Source organism: Triticum urartu, chromosome 7A, assembly GCF_056163025.1.
Source record: "Triticum urartu cultivar PI428250 chromosome 7A, HENAU_Tu73, whole genome shotgun sequence".
NCBI lineage: Eukaryota > Viridiplantae > Streptophyta > Magnoliopsida > Poales > Poaceae > Triticum > Triticum urartu.
The window spans coordinates 136093349-136117665 of NC_141879.1; positions in this window are offsets into that span (position 1 = coordinate 136093349).

Sequence of the window (24317 nt, forward strand, 5' to 3'; positions counted from 1 at the left end):
TGCTGAGCAAGGCTGTGAGACCGGCCTAGCATGTCGGTCATAGCTTCCAGGTGTAGCTGTTTAGCAATGAGGTTCTCATTGGTGTTCTCCGCAATCTTTCTTAGAGATAGGACTTCAAGTCGAAGTTGAGTTGCAGAATGCCTTTCTACTAGAACTTGGGACTGAAGAAGTCGAACTGATTCAGACAACGAATTCTGTGAGCTTGTCTGACTGTTAGTCTCAAGTAACTTGAACACTGCATCAAGACAAGACTTTGGGGTTGTCTCGCTATCTTCAAGATGTTTTGCCTTCTTTGCTGCAATATATGTTGGGTTTGTCTCACAGCCTTCAGCAGACTTGTGCATGCCATCAGGCATATCACCCTGAAACAAAGCAGAGAGATGATAGGTTTTTCACGTGTATAAACAAAGATGATAACTGTTCTGTCAATTCTATCCAATTTCAAATTAGAAAATAAAGAGTATGTTCAAAATATCAATAGCATAATTTGGCATTGTTCATAATGCGGGGAGCTTCACCACACTACTGTATTACCATGTCAACATAACAAGCATAGATGAAGGGCAAAGAAAATCATTGTATCTATTTTGGATAATGTGCATGGCATGTTGTTCATATCATCAGCCACATCAGTAAGATAAAACAGGAGATGACAAGGTGCAAACATGGGCTGCTTCTCCACACACTGGATTATAGATCCATAAAAAACAAGCATACATATAGGGAGTATTAAGTAATGTGCATGGTATGAATAAGGAATTTGGTTTTATAAGTAAAACTTAGAACTTACGGTTCTTACGAACATGCATTTTGGTAGAAACAGCAAACTAAACAACAGTAAACGATAGGGAGTATGAGCAAATTAAACAGCAGTTGAGGATAAAGGCTTTAGAAGGATTGACTTACATTAACAGTTAACACCGGCTTTATAATGCCCTTCTCCATGGCAAGGGAAGGATAACTCAAGAATTTCAGCATAGAATCTTCTTCATAAGCATTGCCTGTACTCTACATTTTGTAGAGAGTAATTATAGATATGATAATACTGGAAGGGATAGAGGATAATGAAGATAAGATGCAGATTGATGCTACATAATCAACTACCAATCCCTGGAAGTACAAGCGTTACAGGACAAAATGAACTGACAAGAGCAATGGGCTACACTTCTGCACTGACATTGTCTGTGTATTCTACTTGTTGGTAAGATTAAATATAGATCTGATCTTTTTTAGTAAATGGTGGGCGAGGGAGATAAGTTGCAGAATGCTACAAAATGAACCAATCCCTCTTCCCATAATACAAGAGTGTTTTGAACACTGGTGTACTATACAAAACGTTCTTATATTATGGGACGGAGGGAGTAGCTGTTAATGTAAGTACAGTGATAGACCACGTTCAGTCCTTACAAGAGGACTGCAGAGCTAAACCTCTTCAAAAGCATTGGGTTGATTCTAAATTTATGTAAGAGTCCATACGGATCTTATAATGTCCACCAAATGGACGATTACGAGGCTAACATGTGCAGTGATGCTACATAATCAAACAGCTATGAAAGTAAGTATGGTCATACAGGGCAAGAGGTACTCACAAGAGCAATGCAGTGTGCAGTATAGTTGCGAGATTCTGTGGTCCCTTGAGAACGAATGTTCTTCTGCTAACAGTTTTCGTACAAGTGAGACATTAAGGCAAATGCAGAAATGTTGTTCAAATTGTGATGTGATATCATAGACAGTACCTTACGCTGCAGCCGAGACCAATGTGTAACAAGATTATTCCAGTCACTGTCGGATAAATGTAGCATCGGAGACTTTACAGAAATTTCGGTCAGAGGCTTGCCATCGAAGTGCGCTTGCCTCAGGTAGGAACGATACTTCATCAATGAGTGCTTGAAAAGTGCAACCAACCGTTGCTCGTCATCACAATCCAGTTTGCGCCTCACCTATTTAAAAGAATGAAATCTTGTGTCTTCTGTCAGCAGAAACATATGCAGTAATGACCATGAATAACATTAGTACATTACTTACGCGTAAGTTGCGGAGGAAGGCTGGAAATTGTTCTGTGTCTGTGGTATAATCTTTCCATGAAGGAAAGATGCGCACAAAGTTCCTGACAACAACATAAGCTTCGTCTTCTAAACCGGGAAGAAATGGAACGGGGGTCCTATTTGCTGCAATTGGGGCTCTCTCTGGTTCGAAAAGGGATTTGGCAACTGGATTTGGTGTACTCTTTGCTGGAATGGGGGTTTTGCATCGTACAGCTAGTGCTATGTCAACTGGCATAATCATACTGTTTGCTGTAGTTGGGGTCTGCTGAGTTGGGGCATCAGAAATGACCAATGTAGTAGGGCTAGAGTCTACTAGAGTTGGGGTATTTTGTGGGTCAGGTGATATTGCAACTACACCTAATGGGCTATTTGATTTATCAGGTGCCACTACCTTTTCCAAATACTTTACTTGTGCTCCTCCATGATCAGCAATCGCCCTCTTCCTTTTGAACGTCTGATACACAAGAACAACATTTGAATGGATAAACATGGTATGATGACAGATGGAATATGTACTGAAAATGGATAGGCAGGGCGTATTCACATACATGATGTGTAAACTAAGCTAATGGCAGTTCAACAAAGTAGAAGAAATGCAATGCATCAGTTGCAAGATATGTGCGAGCAATGTAACCTTGGAAAGTTAGAGCAAGTACCTTGATGGTGAATAAGATAGGGCATCTTCCTCTGACTCCTCCACTAGGGAGCTACATTGACTTAGGTCTCCCTCTAGCTTAGAATCACTGTTAGGATCATATTCTGAGCATGAATCTATAGGTGGAGAGTGTTTGCATTGCATTGCATCCAGACTTTATTTCAGTCCCTTAATGCCAAGTTTGACAGCCATGGCATTGTTCTGCTTTATTATTTTCATGCGCGCAAGCTCATAATCATTATTATGATGTTCAGAATCTGAGATTCATGAAAACATAAAAAGTAGTCATATTATCTATGGAATGCATTGCGGTTTCAACTCGGAGAGTGTCTCCCTATAAACCCATGCATATGCAAAGTTCACCTCCCCAACTGTGCTGACCAGACCACACACAGAGATACACACCCGAGCGGTGAACATGCATTTTCGAAACTAATTTAGGAACATTTAGCTGACCAATTAAACAACTCTGTTTTAATAATATCAGATTCGTATTTGAACAACTAAGCTTGTTTAGCTTGATGGGTGGAGCAGTGTTATTATGACACGAAGCATGTATTCTAATCGTATAGTGATCATAAAAGGAGGAAACTCTAAGCATATATTTTTTAGCAAAAGAGGGTTTCCCCTCTGATTTCTATTAAAGAAACCACCACGGAACCAACATGATCAATTAAACCCTAAGCATGATCAATTAAACTGTATTATGGCTGTGCCATGGCAGATTTGAAGCTGCAAACTGGAGAAATGATATTTAGCATCCATTGTTTGCTTCGTACTAAGAACTAAATTCTAAGAGCTGAAAAGAAAGTAGAGTAACCAAGTTAAGATCTATTTTCTGGTTCAGATCAAAAAGTTGAGGAGATATGAAGTACCACCTCTCTTGCGGCGTTGTGTAGGCATCGGGGGTGTGATGGCTGTCGGTGGCATTGAAGCAGATCTGCAATGGTAGACGGGTGCATCGGGGGATAAGTCCCGTTGCGGTGGAAGAGAAGGTCGTATGAGCGGCCCCGGCAAAGAGGACGACGTCGACGATGAAGCGAGAGGACGCGATGCAAGGCTATTGGTTCATCGCCGTGGATGAGAAACGTCCATCTCTAGCAGTGGACGACACAGTCTTGGTAGGCGCTCCGGCATGGTGGAGGATGGTGGCGATGGATGTGGTGGAGGACGGCGGCGATGGATGGGGTGGCGGACGGAGGCTGGTGTGGGAATGGGGTGTTCTAGCACAGACGGTGTATAAATGGAAAATGGAGGGAGCGGTATGGGAACCATGTTTTTGGGACGCGCCTGTCTGAAATATGGGAAAGTTACGAACTTATCCCCCGTTTCAAATTTGGACGTCTCGTCGGTTGGGGATAGGACGGTAATCTCACATCTCCCAAATATTTGCCGGTAACTATTTCAGGCAAGGAGAGGGTGTTTTGCCGCCCACGGTTGGCGCCCACGGTGTATGAACGGGGCTGACAGGTAGGGTGGTTGTGTCACGTCTGATGGAAGTTACACATGTGCCCCTATTTAAAATATTAGCCTACATCGATTTCGTGCGAGGAGAGGGTGTTTTGCCGCCCACGGTGTATGAACGGGACTGACAGGTAGGGCGGTTGTGTCACGTCTGATGGAAGTTACACATCTGCCCCTATTTAAAATATTAGCCTACATCTATTTCGGACAAGGAGAGGGTGTTTTGCCGCCCACCGTGTATGAATGGGGAATGGAGGGAGAAAAAGAGGTCTTTCAGACGAGCTTCAATCAAATGAGTTTTGCCGCCCATGTTTGACGCCCACCGTGTCAGAATGGGCTCAGAGGCGGCCGTGTCACGTCTAATAGAAGTTACTAACCTACCCCTATTTAGAGCAGTGGAAATCGGGCTGATGGATTGTCCGTGTAATGGGTAGACAGTAATTTCCATCTCCCAAACACTTGGCTTCGGGGAGCCAATGTGGGAGTGGACATTTTGCTGTCTCTTTCGAATTTTGGGACAATAAGCATCCACGTTTACCCTAGAAACTACATTCGAATCCATTTTGTATTCCTATATGAATCTTTATAAATCATTCTATGTGTTTTTATATATCTTCAAAAGGACGACAAAGATGTATTCCACTGTCATATATGAATATGGTTTACAAATGTCGATACTCAAATTCAGAAACTAGAATCCAGTTTAAGGTGAATTCGAATATTTGGAACACTTCATGTCCAACTCAAATGTCACACGCAGCATAATGTGTACCCCCATTTAGATATGTACACAAGCGATGTATCAAGATTCAAATACCGAGTCAATGAACCAAGAATGTTCAGAACTAACAGACATATAAACACTTATAGAGTATATGGATCCATAATATCAACTAACATACATAAGCCAGGCCGCTGTACTTTTTTTTTGGCTACAACATCATCCTTTATTGTAGCTAGCATCTTGGCCCTTTCCGATGCGTGCCACTTATGGTCCATCTATACTACTATTGCTGAATGCACATTCAGCCTGATTGGCATATTTGTAGGTCTGGCAAAACATTCCAAATGAAATGTCTCCAAGGCTTATCAATTAATATAGACTTGTGCTCAAATAAAATTACAAACAAAAAACAAAAAAACAATTATTACATGATCTCTAAAACAAATGGTTTGATTGATTACATGAACAGACAACACAAAGGTTATTCAACTATGGAAAGAACATTTCACCTATGATTTACCAAGTAGGAATTTAATTTCCTTTTTTCCTTCAGGACCTTAACAATCGCTACAAAAAAAAGACACATCCGTGACATTTTGGGCCAAACAAAAAAAATTCTGTCATACATATGACACTTCTATGACGATAATTGTGACAAAACCCGGTATCATCATAGATGTGGTGGGTTTCTACTTCTATGACAAAAAATCATGACAGAAAATGGGCTTTTCGTCCTGAGCGGGCTGGAGACGCAGCTGCATGACATTCTTTGGGCCGCCCATGAGGGAAAAAATCATGGTAGAAGCGAGGGCGAGGAAAATTTCGGGGAGTTCTCGGTTACGGTGGGAGGTCGGGGGCCGAGCGATGCGCGCTTCTCTCCTACATGTACGTGCGTGTGTGCGAGGCGTTGGCTCTAACTGAACCTGAGCGAGGCGTTGGGCTCTAACTGAACCCTAGCGATTGCACTGTAGGCTACGCGTTACTCAACCCGAGCGATCGATCAATGGCTGTTAACTGAACCCGATCGAGCGATTCCTTCGCTACTGCTGCTAACTGAAGCCGATCGATGCTGCCTCTGGATGAACAGTGAGCGTTGCGGGGGGGGGGGTGGATGAACAGTTCCCGGTGGGGGTGGATGAACAGGACCTCGTGGTGTTGCCTCTGGATGAACAGGACCCCGATCGATCGAGCCGGTTGGGGCTGGATGAACAGGACCCCGTGGAGGGCTGGATGAATAGGACCACCCCGTGGAGGGCAGGATGAACAGTAGACGGTGGAGGGCAGGCTGAACAGTAGCCCATGGAGGGGTGGTTGAACAGGAGCCCGTGGAGAGGGCTGGTTGAACAGTAGCCGGTGGAGTAGCGCGCGGTGGAGGCTGGATGAACAGGAGCCCGTGGATGAACAGTCGCAGGTGGAGGCTGGAGGAGGTCGACGGTGGATGAACAGTAGCTCGTGGAGGCTGGAGGGGTCGACAGTGGAGATGAACAGTATCCCGTGGTGTCCCATTTTGCGGTACGCCACACCCCTCCCGATGAACAGGACCCCCGTTTCGACCGTAGCGCTCCAACACAAGTCCGTTTCTTCCGTTTTGCGGTACGCCACACCCCTCCCGATCAACAGGACCACCGTTTCGACCATAGGAGGTTCGTTTCCTCCGTTTTGCGGTACACCAGACCCCTCCCGATGAACAGGATCCCGTTTCGAATGTGGCCGGTCGAACACAAGGCCGTTTCCTCCGTTCTGCGGTACGCTAGACCTCGTTTCCATCGCCTGTTCCGTCCAAGCCCTCCCGATGAACACGACGCATTCCGTTGCCTCCCCATGAACACGAGGCATTCCGTTGCCTCCCCATGAACACAACGCATTCCGTTGCCTCCCCATGAACACGACGACGACGCTGTTTCTCCATTCCGACCCAGCCATGTACACGAGCCCTGTCCGTACGTATGCGCGAGTAGGCGTTCGAGACCCCGCCCGTATGTACACATACGTGGCCGTATTTTCTTTCTTGCACCCTGGCCGCCTCTACTACGACACGTGCGCGCCTCTACATCCACCAGTATATATATGTACGAACACGTTCGCGACCAGAATGACAACGCTATGTACGCTTCGACCAGGTGGGTCCCGACTGTCAGGCACTTCCTTGCGTGTGAAGATGTAGCTGGTGGGTCCCAGCAGTCAGGGGGGTGAAATACGGTGGCCCGTCCGGTGGGTCCCCACTGTCAGGTGGAGGAATAATTATTTTGCACGTAATAAGGAGGCACTTCCTTGCTGCCGCCGTGGACCCAGCTGTCAGCCTCTCCACGTACAGTCCACGTCTGATGGAAGCCGTTCCTTGACCATGTTGACCACGCCGCACCGAGAGCACCAGGGCGGTGGACGACGGCGAGGCCTAGGAAGGGGACGACGCGAAGCCGGGGAAGACGCGGCAGTGGATGCCCACGCGTAGAGGAGTACGAGGGTTCACTGGTTCGCTGTGGTGTGAGGCTGCCGTCGCCACAGAATAATAGGGGGTGTGGGTGAGTAGAGGGATGGCCTGGCCAGCGCTGGGAGTAGTAGGGGGCGGTGAGGCCTCCGCCGCATCGCAGCCGGCCACGGGAGGCAGGAGCACGAGGCACGATCGGCGCTGGTTTGGGCGGCTGGAGCAAGAAGACCAGAGGTTGAAGAAGCACTACATCCATTGGATGGACATCGTACGGTCGCTGGAGCTAGAATCATACATATTGACTAAGTTGACAAAGCCCTCCGTCCCCGTCAACTTAGTAGGCCCACAAGTCAGCCTGCCACTATACTGGGTCCCAGCTAACAGGGGGAGTATTCATTTTTTTGCGCGTAATAAGGAGGTACTTCCTTGCTTGCGAAGATATAGCTGGTGGGTCCCAGCTGTCAGCGGCGGTGACGTTTTTTTGCGAAATACAGAGGCCCTTTCGGTGGGTCCCTGATGTCAGGTGGAGGAATCATTATTTTGCGCGTAATAAGGAGGCATTTCCTTGCGTGCGGCCGTGGACCTAGCTGTCGTCCTCTCTACGTAAAGTCCACTTCAGATGCATGTCGGTCGTTGACCACATTGACTAGGCCGCGCCGAGAGCACCAGGGCAGTGGACGACGGCGAGGCCTAGGAAGGGAATGACACGGAGGCAGGGAAGACTCGGCAGTTATTTCCCACGCGGAGGGGAGTACGACTGTACGAGGGTTTACTGGTTCGTCTGCCGTCGCCGGAGAATAACAATAGGTGTGGGTGAGTAGAGGGATGGCTAGGCCAGCGATGGGAGTACGGTGGGGCGGTGAGGCCTGCGCGGCAGCAGAGCCGACCGCGGGGAGGAGGGAGCAGGCAGTCCCGCCGGCGCCTGTTTGAGCGGCTAGAGCAGGAAGAGCAGAGATTGAAGAAGCACGACGGCCGTTGGATGGCCATCCAACAGGCACTGCTTGTGCGTCAACCTTTTTTTAGGAAAGCCTCAAATCTGTGGAAAACAGCATACAACCCATCTGCCATTATTTCTAATAATTTACAGTCCATTTGCTAATTATTAAGGTTTTTTTGGAGCCCATATTCTTTTTGTTAGCATTACAGCCCATATTGTGGCCACGGTTAAAAAATTATACGAAATTTTGCATATTTTGGTGCGGTCCCAACTGTTTTTTATCTCGAAATTTCGACTCACATTCAAACTGATTTTAAAAATAAATGTATATCAATATAAAATCCAACAAATTCTCCATGCATAAAAATTAATGTAATTTCAAATCTCGAAATGAAAAAAGATATTTGAAACTAATTGCCGGTTTGGTGTGTTTTAAAAATGTACAGCCCATTTCTCATTACTGATGGGCCATTTTCTCGGCCAGCCGAATGAAAGCTCTCCTCGTCTTGAAAGATTTGCAGCCCAACAGGCCTGACAAAGCGACTTACTTGGCAAATCACAAAAAAACTGGGCTGTGGCCGTGGACCCAGCTGTCAGCCTCTCCACGTACAGTACTCTTCCGATGGAATGTCGTTGACCACGTTGACCACGCCGCGCCGAGAGCACCAAGGCGGTGGACGATGGCGAGGCCTAGGAAGGGGACGACGCGGAGCCGGGGAAGACACGACAGTGGATGCCCACGCGGAGAGGAGTACGAGGGTTCACTGGTTCGGCTGCGGTATGAGGCTGCCGTCGCCGCAGGGCCTGGCTAGCGGTGGGAGTAGTAGGGGTGATGAGGCCTCATCGGCAGCACAGCCAGCCACTGAAGGCAGGAGCAGGCGGTCTCCCCGGCGCTGGTTTGGGTGGCTGGTGCAAGAAGAGCAACGATTGAAGAAGCAGCAGGACCGTTCGATTCAAATCCAACGGTTACTGCTGCTAGAATCATTTGTTGACTAAGTTGACAAGCCCTGCGTACGCATCAACTTAGTAGGCCCACAGGTCAGCCTCCCAACCGGTTAGCCCCAGATGTCAGTGGGAGGAATCATTTTTTTCACGTAATAAGGAGGCAGTTGATTGCGTGCGGCCAGGCCAGCGGAGGGAGTAGGGTGGGCCGGGGAAGCCTGCGCGGCATCACAGCGGGCCACAAGAGGAGGGAGCAGGCAGTCCCGTCGGCGCTAGTTTAGGCTGCTGGAGCAGGAAGATCAGAGATTGAAGAAGCACGTCGGTCGTTGGATGGACATCCAACACTAACTGTTGCTAGAATCGTGTGTTCACTGACAAAGCCTTGTGTAAACAAGTCAGCCTCGAAATTTGTGGCGTGTACAACCCATTTGCTATTATTTTTATAAATTTTACTCATTTTCTAATTCATATGGAATTTATTGCAGCCCGTTTTCCATTTTTAGAATTGCTGGCCATTTTCTGGTCAGTACCAGGGTCAAAAAATTAACTAAATATGTGGGAAATTTTAAAAATTCGGAAATTTTTGCTGGGGAACGAAATATTCTTAATCCAAAAATTAATAGCCATACCAAAACAAATTTAAAAATAAATTAGTACTATGTCATGTGAAATCCAATGAAATATGTATAAGATATCAGTGAAGAACAAAAACAAAAGAACAAAACTTATATCCCATTTGCTATAATTTTTTTGGAATTTTCAACCCCTTTTGATATTACTTTTAACAGACATTGACCATACTCTTAAGCCAGGCCGGAATGCATCCCTTCTCGTCTTGAAAGATTTGCAGCCCAGTAATTCGGAGAAAACAAATAGGCCTAGCTTGGGTATTCTTAAAAAGGAAATACTGGGCTACCTATTTTCCCAAAGAACTGGTGCATGAGCATTTAGCTTTTTTTATTTATTTACTTATTTATGTTTAGGGGACCATGAGCATGTACCTGGGCCGGATTCATGTGAGAGCCTCCCTTCCAGTTAATTATGGGCTTCTCTATTGGGCCTTCATCAGTGGGCTGCATGTTATCAACAAGTGGAAAATGTATTCCGAGTTTCAAAAAAAAATGTGTTCCATATGATAAATAGTATGCGCTACGTACGGTACGGGGCACTAAAGGATCGAATCGTGCAACGACTTCCAAAACATTGTGTTTGTCGTTCTAACAACACATTTATTCAACCAACAGACGAAATATACTACTGATTGTACATTGAAAACAACAGCAGCAGCAACCAGGGGTGGGGGTGCAACAGAAGCAGTGAGCAGTCCAGAAGAGTGAAGACGCAGCTCTCTCTTCCAAACCAAACATCAACCATCATTACAAAAGGGCTACCAAAAAAGAACAAGTGTATGCATCAAAATAAATAAAGATCCTACTACACCAAGTGTATGCATCTAACTAACTGGCTCAGTTAGACGTTACTATTTATTTTTTTCGAAACGGAGGCAAATGAATTGCCTCGTCGGTTAATTAAGAAGAAAATAATTTCCCGGTTAATCTACAGAAAACCAGGCAAAAATCGAAGACGTTACTATTTATTAAGCTGAAGTGGAGTCGCAGATGGAGAGGAGTGGGAAACTTCACTGGTTCTCGTGCGCGGTAGCACAGCCACGGTGCCGCCCACGGGAGACAGGAGCAAGAACAGAGGTTGAAGAAGGAGCACGACTGTTGGATTAACATCGAACGGTCCAGCTGCTAGAATCATTTGTTGATTAAGTTGACAAAGCCGTGCGTACACGTCCGCTTAGTAGGCCCACAAGCCAGTCACCAAATCTGACGGGTCCCAGATGTCAACAGGATGAATATTTTTTTTTGCAAAACAAGGTGGCACTTCCTTCCGTGCGAAGATACAGCCAATGGGTCCCAGCTGGCAGGTGGAGGAAACATTTTTTTCAGCTTAATAAGGATGAACTTTCCTTGCGTGCGACCATGGACCTCGTGGGTCCCAGCCGTCTGGCTCTCCATGTAAAGTCCTCTTCCGATGACTCTCGTTTGTTGACCACGCCGCACTGAACGCAGCGAGGCGGTGGACGACGGCGAGGCCCCGGACGGGAACGACTCGGAGATGGGAAAACGCGACAGTGGAGTCGCAGATTGAGAGGAGGAGAAGGGTTATAACTGGTTCTGTTGCGGCATGGGGCTGTAGTCTGTGGAGAATAACAGGAGGTGTCGAGGGGTGGAGGGATAGCCTGGCCGGCGGTGGGGTAGCGCTTTGCAGTGATGCGTGCTAAGCAGAGCCGCTAGCCGGCGGAGGCCGGACCAGGCGGTCCCGACGACGCTGGAGGAAGAAGACGAGATATTGAAGGTGCATGCCGGCCGTTGGATATAAATCCAATTGTTGTGGATGACACAATCATTTGTTGACCAAGTTGACAACGCCCTGCGTAGGTTTCGACCTATTGGCCCACATGCCAGCCTACAAAAATGTGGCATATATTTGACCCATGTTTTTTGGAATATACAGTCCATTTGCTGGGCTGGGTGAACAAATAATTTCACGTCAATCAGAGCCAACAAATAAGATCCAAATAATAAGTACAACAAAGATGCCTACACATCTCATTGATTCCCAGCTTGCAAGATTCAGAACCAACAAATAAGATCCAAATAATAAGTACAACAAAGATGCCTACACATCTCACTGATTCCCAGCTTGCAAGATTCAGAACCAACCCATTAGAGCCTTTTGATAAGGTGAATATCGGGATTAAATCCATCTTGGCTAGCCATGTCATACAATCGAAGAACTTGGCGAATGCTCTTGACCGTCACAACATCTGTAGTTGAGTATTCTTGTTTGCACATCATGTTTGCACAGCACAAACAAGGAGACAAGAGAGCATGATTTCACTTTAATAGCGTCCTCCTTGAACTCAACCTCCAGCTCTTCTTGGATGAGGTCTGCCTGGAGTTCCATGATTCAATTCATGCGCCTTTTTCTGTAGTTCACCTGAAATGAAGCAAAGATTGCATCATTTAGCTAGCAAGAAGTACTTGCTATTGTGAGCTGGCAGGTTCTTCTTTAGTAGTTGCACTAAAATTGAGGAACATTAAGGTTGGTTGTCCGGCTCATGTAAGGTGCAACTATAATTTTCTTATCCTTTTGTGCAGTTCCACTAAAATAAAGTGTCATTGTGGTGACAGTGACGGCTCCATCTTGCAAAGGCTAATAAAATGTTGCACGAGATTACCAGTGGAAGTTGACGGAGATTTTGGAAACTCCAATCACCATTTTGTGCAGTTCCACCAAAATTGAGAGATGTTGCCCACGTGACATTTTAGTTGAACTGCACAAGACACTCATTCCAAAAAAGAGTTTTGTGCAGTTCACCAAAAGGTCACAATAGCAACAAGGTGAAATGGATATCCCTATTTGCACAAAAAGATAGAAAGTAAATAGTTGCTGGTCAATAAGAATATATGAAACATATACAAAATGAAAAGAAGCATCTTAGTTATGTTCATGGCAATCACGCAAGGACAGTAGAAATTTTAAAACGTCAGCAATGCTTCATGTTACCAGAAGCATTACGATCAACAATGAGATTCCTCAAATATGGGATTACTTTAATGGTGGCATTGCTTGTTTACCAGACACAGTAAATCAACAGCAACTAAAGAGTTGGTTTAAGGGCATGGGACCGTGGGGACACCAGGACACTCAGCAGCGTAAAGGGGCAACTTACTTATCATACTGGGGAAAACAGCAGGAGTGCCATTGTACTATGTGAGGGCAGCAAATCTAATCTTGGAGACCTTTTACTATGTGAGGGCAGCAAATCTAATCCTGGAGACTTTTTACTATGTGAGGGCAGCAAATCTAATCCCGGAGACCTTTTACTATGTGAGGGAAGCAAATATAATCTTGAGACCTTTTACTATGTGAGGGCAGCAAATCTAATCCTGGAGACCTTTTACTATGTGATGGCAGCAAATCTAATCCTGGACATACTCTGTTGACTTGTCCACCGGCCGCCATTTTCTATCCTTTTTTCAACCAATAATAGATCTGTTCCTTATCAAGTTTGTACTGCGTTTTCCCATTATTTCCCTTTTCAACCAAGAGACCGGTTGGGTATCCGGTCTCTACTACTTTCACCATATTATTTCCTCTTTGAATCAAGTCCTAGATTCATGCTACAACTTTCCCCCCTTTCTTCGTTGTTTGAACAAAGCCCTAGATTCGAATGCATGAAGTAGCTTTACCTCTAATAATACTAAAAATTTAGGTGGCTTTGGAAGAGCTGATGGGAGTAGAAAAAGATGCACATGCAGACACGTGGGGAGCTGGGGCAGTAGAGCAAGGCCGCTTTCGAAGAACTTATACCTGAGGGTCGCCGGGATGTCGGCGGCGGCAGGTTGGATCTGCGGACAATATGGAAGGGAGGAAGAAGGGTCGGAGGACCTCCCGAGCCGGCCATGTGTCGGAGAGAACAACACGGGTAGAGGATCGGGCCCCTTCGGCAGCTGTGGGTTTCCTCCGTCGGCGGTGATGACCGCGTGAATGATGCACCTTTTAGTCCTCTACACACACTGGCCGAAGGGATCCGGGCGGATCTGTGACCAGCGGTGAGCAGAGAGAAAATGTCGCTAGTGCTGTCTTGTTTATATCTGGAGAGGATGAGAGAATGAAGAGCAACCCTAGTAAAGCAAGCGCTCATGCCCCTGCGTCCATATATAGTGGAGTGATTATCTTTTTTCTCTCCACAACAAGCGTTTCAATTTGTGTACGTGGCATTAAAGAAAAGAAACTCTCTATTTAAGGTGACTACTGTACGACTCCTACTTACTACTAGTAGTACTACAGTATTGTTCACTTGTGCTCCCTGCCCCTCCATTCATTGAACAACCCCACGGGTGAATAAACATACAGTAAGTACTGTATTTATATAGAACGAACAAGCTCGAACTATTTTCGCGTAGTTAAAAGTTGAGGGCGGGGCTTTTCCCGGGCAGTACGCGCGGCGGTTTTCGGGTAGGGCTAGAAGACTATTTTAATTTTTTTTAAAAACTTCGAGATGGCTACATAGCATGGAGCCGACCCCAACGATTTTAAGCTTACAGGCACGGTACACGCTATCCTAGACTACTATACACATGAAACTGCCACACGAGCGTCCGGGCTACGCTTGGCTCTTCGCCTCTTCGGGAAGTCGAACAATGATGGAATACTACTGCACTGGAGGAGTACTACAGTACGCTTCTGGCCATCTGACACCACGTGCGGGAGGGAGAGCGTGTAGCGAAAGCTTCTCCTAGTTTTGCCAGCCACCACACTCATGGGCGAGGGAGGGACGCTCCTGCCTTTGCATGTATGATAGGTGGGCCCTACAGGTGTGTGGCCAACCTATCATATAGCCAAAGGCAGGTGCAATTTAGTCCGCGAGGGAGAGGATAATCAAACTTCTCGTTGATGTACGAGTTGACGCGACACATCAAAGCACTGCACTCGATATATTTCAATAATTTGCGTGTGTGACTCCCAGATGCAGAGGCCGGGGGTCATCATCCTCCTTTTCGAGAAAAAACAGACGCCTGTGTGAGAGGACGAGTGCGTGCGTGCACCTCTTCTCTTCCTGTATAACGTACTACTAAACTCAGAGTACAAGTTTTTGTGGGTGGCACGATTGCGCGTGTGAGAAGTCCCGAGAGATAGGTTTAATGCATTAATTGCAATGCATGCATGCATAAAGTACATGCATTGGTCAATTTTCTCTTAATACTTGCATGCAATGATTTAATGCACCTTGGAATCTGAACATGTGTTGGGGACAACCAAATTGAGCCTTATAAAATGGAAAAACTAAAATTTTGAGATAAGCACTATAAAACCGGAAAGGAGGGAGTAGAAAAAGAAGTACTCCATCCGGGAATAGTGCCGCACTTCGAAACTAGAACCGTCAATAAATTTTGAGCTTGCGTCTCGTCACATTCCAAATTACTCCACGCTATATTTAATTGCAAACTTGTTCACACCGATCACAACCTAAACGGTTTTCCACTTAGGAGCGTATTAGTACTCGGTTATAAATACTAGTATGCCAAGATGACTGCACATTCCTCCTCAACTCATCATCCTCGAAAACAAACAAGTCATTCAGCATTCTTCCCTTGCGTCTGCCATGGCCAGCGTGAGTTCTGGGTCGAGAGATTGCCACCAGGGAGAGGCGAGAGCAGCTGACATGTCCCGCCGCGCGGAAGTAGCAGCATAGAGGTCCCGCCGCGCCGCTGAAGCAGCACGGAGGTCCCGCCGCGCTGTCGATGCAGCCGACTGGTCCGGCCGCGCCGCGGAAGCAGCAGAGATGTCCCGCCGTGCCACGAATGCAGCAGAGATGTCCCGCCGCGCCGCGGCGGCCTGTGAAAATTTCTCGCGGGCAGGCGACGACTGTTACAGGTGCATGCATGCGATCGTCCATAGCCAGATGGATCAGATCTCCGGCTCGGCGAGGTTGCAGGACGACATGATAGCCTCGTTTGAACAGGCTACCGGCGTCATCCGGCAACTAAGGGAGGGCAATGAGAGGCTCCGGGCCGAGCGCGACCTGCTGAGGGAGAAGATCGTCCTAAGTGCAGACTTGCAGGAGGAGACCAGTGCCTTGTTGAAGAAACTTATGGACGAGAATGACATGCTCCACAATGAGCGCCAAATGCTGGTGGAGGAATCCGTGGATGTTCTCAAGCAGCGTATTGAGGACACAAAAGAGCTCATCGCCGCTCGCCGTGGAGACTAGTTTCCTGGTTTCTTTTGATGTAATAATCGGTTTAGGATGTGGATTGTGTCGTCGGTTGTGAAATGTTGGGTTCTAGCGCAGATGTTTGGCCTTTGTTGGCCTCTTGGGATGTTGTGATTTCAATCTGGTAGCTTTTAGTCCTTCGTGTTAGGCTGGAGTTGTGCTGAACTTCTTGTGAATTGTGGTGGTTTTCAGTAATGAAAATCGGAAGGGGCAAGCCCTTCTTTGATAAAAAAATTTAATCGTCCTTATATATTCATCAGTCTTGCTATAAGTCGCAGTATATGCTATATAGGTCCGTCGGATCTTACATCAAGATCCATGCTTTCAGATTTTCTTTTTTCTCTCTTAAATCTCAGTCGAGCGAGACATAGCCACGCCATTAAACAGAGGCTCGGGCGCCATTAATGGAGACCTTGGCAGAGAGGTGGACGACAGTTGGAGGTGAAAGGGCTCTCCTCCCGATAAGCACACGCAGGGGTCTGATCGCACGCCTCTCGTACTCAAATAGCTACCCTGCACGGCGCCTCCTAGCTAATAAAAAATGGGGACGTGTGGCGGCACGTAAATGATACTATTATGTAGAACGCCCATGGTTTCAATAATACTTGTGTTTCCGATTGTAACGTGACAGCACTTGTTCCAAAATGACTTTGTTGATTGTTAATGTGTGCGCCTTCACAAATCGGACTGCAAATTTACCACAGCATGTTGGTGCCATGTCATGGCACCAAGCCAAGTTTCATTATTTTCATGCGTGTTTTGGATTTACAGGAATTAAAAAACTAAGTTTCTCAATGTTTCCAACCCAGCCACGACGCCCAGAATTTTGAATTTCATTCCCATTTCTTGCATGGAACCTAGAAATTTACCCGAGGACACACATGTGATTTTTCAACCAACTTTGGTGCACTAGAACATGTGCTTGTATTTCAAATTTGAATTATTCACACAAAGGTGACACGTTCCCTCCCAGAACCACGAGCCATCTTGAGAGAAGCTCCGATTTGCAAGAAACTTATACCAAAATTTGTTTCTATTCGGCCAATTTTTTTACCACGGCATGGTACTACCATGACATGACACCATGCCAAGTTTTATGATTTTAAAAACAAGTTTCTCAATGTTCTCGACCGACCCATGATGCCCAGATGTTTGAATTTTATTCTCATTTTTTGCATGGGACCTACTCCCTCCTTCCATCTATATAGGGCCTAATGTGTTTTCAAGACAACCTTTGACTATTGACAAGATTAATAGCACATGAGATGTATACTATGAAAATTATATTATTGGAAGCTCCTATGACATACAAAATTGAAGGTATGCTTTGTGTAAGTTGTATGTCATATATTATTGCTCTAACGTTTGGTCAAAGTTAGCCTCGAAAAACGCATTAGGACCTATATAGATGGAAGGAGGGAGTATAAATTCACCCGAGGACACAAATGTGATTTTTCAACCAACTTTGGTGCACGGGAGCATGTGCTTGTAGTTCAAATTTGAATTATGCACATTAAATGACCAAAAACTCAATTAATGTGTAAATAAGGCCAAATGAAGCCGGAATAATTCCAAAATTTAACAGGGCACTCATGTAGTTCTATGTTGCCTTTGTAAATAAGCTCAAGGGGGACAATGTATATCGTTTCGCACTCAAAGGTGGCATGTTCCCTCTCAAAACCATGAGCCTTCTTGAGAGAAGCTTCGGTTTGCAAAAGCTTATACCAAAATCTGTTCCTATTCTGCCAATTTTTTTACCACAACATGGTAGTACCATGACATGACATCCATGCCAAGTTTCATGATTTTCAGACGTGTTTTGGATTTACAAGAATTTTAAAACCAAGTTTCTCAATGTTCTCGGCTGAGCCACGATGCCCAGATGTTTTAATTTTATTCTCATTTCTTGCATGGGACCTAGAAATTCACATGAGGACACAAATGTGATTTTTCAACCAACTTTGGTGCACGAGAGCATGTGCTTGTATTTCAAATTTGACTTATGCACATTAAATGACCAGAAACTCAATTAATGTATAAAAAATCACAAACGAACCCGGAATAATTCCAAAATTTAACAGGGCACTAATGTAGTTCTATGTTGCCTTTGTTAAGAAACTCGAGGGGGGGCAGCGTATATCATTTCACACTCAAAGGTGGCATGTTCCCTCTTAGAACCACGAGCTTCCAAATCGGCCCAATTTTTTTACCACAACATGTTAGTGCCATGACATGACACCATGCCAAGTTTCATGATTTCCAGGCGAGTTTGATTTACATGAATTTAAAATCAAAGTTTCTCGATGTTCTCGATCGAGTCATGACGCCTAGATGTTTGAATTTCATTCTCATTTATTCCATGGGACCTAGAAATTCAACTAGGGACACACATGTGATTTTTCAACCCACTTTGGTGCTCCGGAGCATGTGCATGCAATTCATATTTAGATTATGCACATTAAAAGTCCAGAAACTCAATTAATGTATAAAAAGGCCAAATGAACCCGAAATAATTCCAAAATTTAACAGGGCACTCATATAGTTCTATGTTGCATCTGTAAATAAAATCAGGGGGGAGGCAGCGTATATCATTTCGCACACAAAGGTGACACGTTCCCTCTCGGAACCACGAGGCTTGTTGAGAGAATCTCCGGTTTTGCAAGAGGCTTATACCAAAACTTGTCCCAATTCAGCCAAAAATTATATGTATGAAAATAGGGTTTAGATAATCCCAAACATCTCGCTACCTAGACCAATAATGTACTATGATTTGAATTCAACATAAAATGGATACAAATATTTGAATTGGAGAGCGTATGGTACATGTAGTTCATAGTGAAATATAATTACTGCTATATGTATGTTTTCTGTTATCAAGATAATATTTAAATTATTGTATAACTTGACAACAAGCGTATTCAAGTAAGGAAAATTGATTCAAATTTAATCCATATGGCAGACGACAATATATATGTTCACATGGTGGAGTAAAATGTTCATATATGATGGAAGATCAAAATGTACGACTACATCAATTATAAACCGCAAGGTCACCTAACGATATATTTGAATTCAACATAACGTGGATTCAAAAATTGAAATTCGAGATCTTGGCATCTGTAATCATATAAAAAGGGACATTACTCTTTCTTTGGTGGGAATTGATTTGTTTTTTGTTGTTGTTGAGGGAAGTGCGAATCAATTTGGTATTATGCAGGGTAATCTTGTTCTCCTGATTTTTTTAAAATTTTTCTTGTAGTTTTTTCAATGGCATCTATAACAATATAGTAAAAGGGGACATGACTCTCTTGTGTCTGGTGTGAATTGTTTTTTTACACGTTAAGTTTGTTCTGCCGAACAAGGAATCCGCACCTTGTTATACCGAAATTTTCAAGCTCGAGTATCTTTTGTCTCACCTGCTTTGAAACTCCCGCTTCTTCAACCCGCGCCGCACCTTGTTATCCCGAAATTTGAACGCGTGCGAGAACTCCCTCCTCGTCCGAAATCGTTCCCGCATCCCAGACACGCGAAATCCCCCTTCTACCCCTCTACCGGAAATGAAGTTCCACGTCGCGGTGTCAAAACCGGTGGGGGTACGCTGGTAACTTACCCTACATTTCGGACAAGCGCGTCCCTAAGCTTGGCTCACCCCTCCCCCTTCGCCCCCCATTCGTACACCGAGGCCGCCAAAACCCGCGAAACCCCACGCTCCTCCGTCGGCCTCCCAACCGCCGCCCAACCGGAGACTCTTCCCCGACTACGTCATCCACCGCAACAGCTCGCCGTCCCTCATCCACCGCACCGGATGAGGATCTGTTGTCGATCTCGTCGTCCCGCCGGATCAGCCGCCCGTCCTCCACCTCCAAGGAGCTGCCCCGACGTTCGCCTCGTCTATCGCGCCACCTCAATCCCCACAGCGCCGTCTTGACCTGCCCCACCGGAACTGCAACACCCTCACCAATTCCTCCGATGAAGCCGAGGCCAACTCGGCGCCACCAAGGAGGTTCTGCACTCACCGCTGCATTTTATCTTTTATTCGATCTCATGGGGCTGCCGGTGCTCGATACCGAGCAGACATGGCGTGTCTCCATCGACGGCGCTGTCGTCGGCCACATCATCCACGGCGTCTCTCCCCCATGTCGTTGCTTCCTCGGCGGCGACTTCCACAACGGCACTAGCTGCAGCTGCTCCGGCTCTCGCTCGCGCTGCGGCTCTGTTCTTGTTGTCGGTCGCGCTGCTGCACTGCTCCTGCTTTTGTTCATGCTGCTGCTCTGCTCTTGCTCTCGCTTGCGCTGCTGCTGCACGACCTCCATCAGCTATAGGAGTTGCTGCTTTAGCACTCGCTCGCGGTGCTACTGCACGACTTGCTCTCTGCTAGTGCATTCCCTGCTCGAGCGTCTACTGATTTAGATCACTGCTTCTCTGCTACTAGTGCTCGAATGCCCTAAACATCTATTGCAATGCTCTATTACTAGTTCAATCAGTTTCGATAGTAAAATTCAGTTTCGACTGTGAAGTTCATTTTCTTTAGTTAAGTTTAGAGTGAACAGTACTTACAACATCTGTCGGAGCCGTGGCGCGGCTGATGCGTTTTACATCTAACACCTTTTGGTGATGTATTTTACATCATCTATTGCAGATGATATTAGGGTCCCACTTCAGATTAATGTTGTCTGTCTTGTCATGCTTCAGCCTTGTCGCCGTACACCTTAGCGGAGCTGCTCCAACGATGGAACCGTCCATCACACCAGAGCAGTACCCTCGACGCCGTTTCTAGAGGCCTCGGATCTTCTTCCCCGCCTCTGATAGTCACACCAACATCATCACCATCCTCCACGTCCAACCCAATGATGCTGAGGTCCACAAGGCTATGCCAAATAGGTTGTACACTCGTCGCATCACTTTGTTTGTCCATTCCTCTGTTCTTCCAATCCATGTGAGCCAAACACCCAGGTTGACTGAAATCCTATGTTTCCAAATGCTCTGTTTTGCACGTGCATTCCTATCCTATTCCTGTGTTTTTTCTGCCCCTGTGTTTATAGAATCCTCCAATTCTAAGGAGCCCTTACAGATTTACTTCATTTTCAGATAGGCGTCAAAGAAGACTCTGTGTGTTATGTCCTGCTCCTGCCGTGCTGTCATCCACCCCACCCGAGGTCCACCGTCGATAGAAGCGTTCACTGCACCAGAGATCCCCCCCGCAGACTTCCTTTCGCTACCTCAGATCATCTTCCCCGTTGCCGGCAGCCACGCCAACTACATTACCATCATCGACTGAGCAGATGAACCTGAGGACTACACAGTTCCGGAAGAGATGTCACAGTCTTTCTTGTTTGCTTACGTTATACATCGGTTATTATTACCTGCTACTTTATCGTTCAATCTTGAGTTTTGAATTGCCCATGTCTCATATCGAGCCAGCAACGAATAGTATCTGTCTACTATCTAGTTCATCTGGGTCTTCTATGTGGTTCATGTTGGGTGGGCAACAAATAATAGATGATCCATTGTCTATCTTTTTAAACTGAAGCTATAATCTACCTGCTATCATTTGTTTTGGATCCATCCACTCGTTTGCTACCATCAGTCTTGATTTTTGCATGCACCCCTTAGGCCTTACAAAATCTAACTATTTTTTATTATGCATGTCAGATATTGTACACAATCGTACTGAACATGTAGAGAAAAAGAGAAGACTGTTGCGTGCGAATATAATGTCATGCAGACGTCGCTCCATGGTGGGCGAAGTGCCCCCCCTCCTGCATTTCCAGATTGTATTCCAGAGGAAGATAACTATTCAGATGGAGATTCAGAAGGAGCCGACCACGCCTGTTTACCACCTGAGGTGTTTGCTCTAACCTGGCATGCTGATGTTGGTCATATCATGCATATGACGCCTTGCATTGCTTACATTATACATCTTATATGTCAGCAGCTTAGTTTAGATTTGCTTTGTGTGAATGCCACCTGTTTGGTTTCTATATCATACTCCCACCATTCCTAAATATTTGTCTTTTTAGAGATTTCAACAAGTGACTACATACGGAACAAAATGAGTGAATCTACACTCTAAAATGTGTCTATATACATCCGTATGTGGTAGTCCATTTGAAATCTCTAAAAATACAAATATTTAGGAACGGAGGGAGTATATTGGAATTATTCAATGCCATCGTATTTAGCCATGAATCATATACGTGAATCATGCAATGCCATCCTGTTTAGCCAGTCATCGTATATGTGAATTGTATAGTGACATATTTTGTCCATAATGTATTACATTTGTCAACAATGTTTATACATTCATCTAATCTTCCTGTGCATCAGCCATTTGAGTCGGTCATGGGAAAATCTGGAGTGAAAACAAGGTCTTTTGAGCAGTCAGTGATACCTGTCGATGCAGATTTCTTGTGAATGCCTCCTGTTTGCTTTCTATATCAGATATGTGAATTATGCAATGCCATGTTTTTCAGCCAGTTATCATATATGTGAATTATGCACCGCCATGGAGCCAGGCATCATATATGTGAATTATCTCATGCCATCTTTTTTTCATTACGTATTCCATTTGTTGACAATCTGTGTATATTGAACTACTCTTCATGTGTATCAGCCATTTGAGCCGTTTATGGAAAAAATCTGGAGTGAAAACAAGGTCTTCAGAGCAGGCAATGGTACCTGTTGAAGCATATATCTCAATGGTTACAGGGAGCTCCTCAGAGGAGGATTCAGAGACAGATGACTAGTCCTATATCCCACCTGAGGTGTATGTTCTAAGTTGCAATGTTTATATTTCTCATATGATGCATATGGTGTCTTGCATTGCTTAGTTTAGACATCATATGCACAATATTGAATTCTATCTGCTTAGTTTAGAGATCATACATGCGAGTGCCAGCTGCTTAGTATATGAATCAATTATGTCAATTATATCATGCCATCCTGTATACTTAGACAACATGTATGTGAATTATTTCATCCCAACCTATTTTAGAAAGACATCATATAGTTGTGTCATGTCATCCTCTTTAGGTACTCATCATATGTTGAATTATGACATTATATCCTGTTAAGTTATCCATCATATATGTGAAACTGTGTCATGCTATCCTGTTTAGTTAGGCATCATATATGTGAAACTGTGTCATGATGTCCTGTTTGGTTAGACAACATATATGTGATCTACCACATCTATCTATCATACAATGTCTGTACGTTCAATTTCTTTTCTTGTTTATCAGCCATTTGAATTGGAGGGGGTTCTTGAACAGGACAGCGGTACTGGCCAGCTACAAGCGCTTGTGCCAGCGGTACTGGCCAGTAACTCGAACATCAAGTTACTGTGGCTGATAAACACCAGTCCTTTCTTGTGCAATAGCAAGCGCTGGAGGATTTAAGCGCCAAACAAGAGAAAGTTAATAAGCTTGCTAAGCATCTTGCCAGCATTATGGGTACCCAGGATATTGTTTCTTGAACTCTTCTGAAGTGGTTTCAGTTCTGGACTTGTTTTGCTGCGGCGTTTATATGCTGCTTTGTTCCCTATATTTGCACTGGTGGCGAACTTTGATGCCCAGTGGATGTAATATGTGCAATAGCCGTGATAGCCTAGCATAAGTTGCTTGCTTATTTATTTCCTTGTTGTCTTGTTTATATGTTTGCTTGTTGTCAATGCAGTTCTTTTTCCGCGGTTTGCTAGTGGTTGCAATAACCTATTTTTTAAAACTAGGCCACAATAACCATGGGCTAATATTTACTGTAGTGACACTGGGCCTCCTACGGGCTGTAGAAACAGTGGGCCTTCTACGGGCCATAAAAACAGTAGGCCTTCTACGGGCCGTAGAAACAATGGTCTTTCTACAGGCCATAGAAACAATGGGCCTTCTACGGGCCGTAGAAACAATGGGCCTTCTACGAGCCGTATCATCAATGGGCCTTATACCGGACGTATGATCAATTGGCCAAACATGGGCCAATAGCAGGCCGCATTATGGCCGTAAACGGGCCATCGTTAATAGGCCGTATTTGATGACGCTATGAAAATGGCCCAACGTATTAACGGACCACAAACGGGCCGACTGTAACCACGGGCTGAATTTGGCCCACAAGCAGAAAGTGACAGTAACGGGTTGTAGGTAAACGAATGCTGGAAATGATCCCAAGAATAAATGGGCTCTGAGAAGGCCGAAAGATAACATGGGCTGGAAATGGCCCAATGGAATAACGGGCCGTTAATGGGTATAAAGTGATACACTGTTCATTACGGGCCAGTTTCACCAAGGGCCGTTAATAGGTGTAAAGTGATACACTGTTCATTATGGGCCATTTTCAC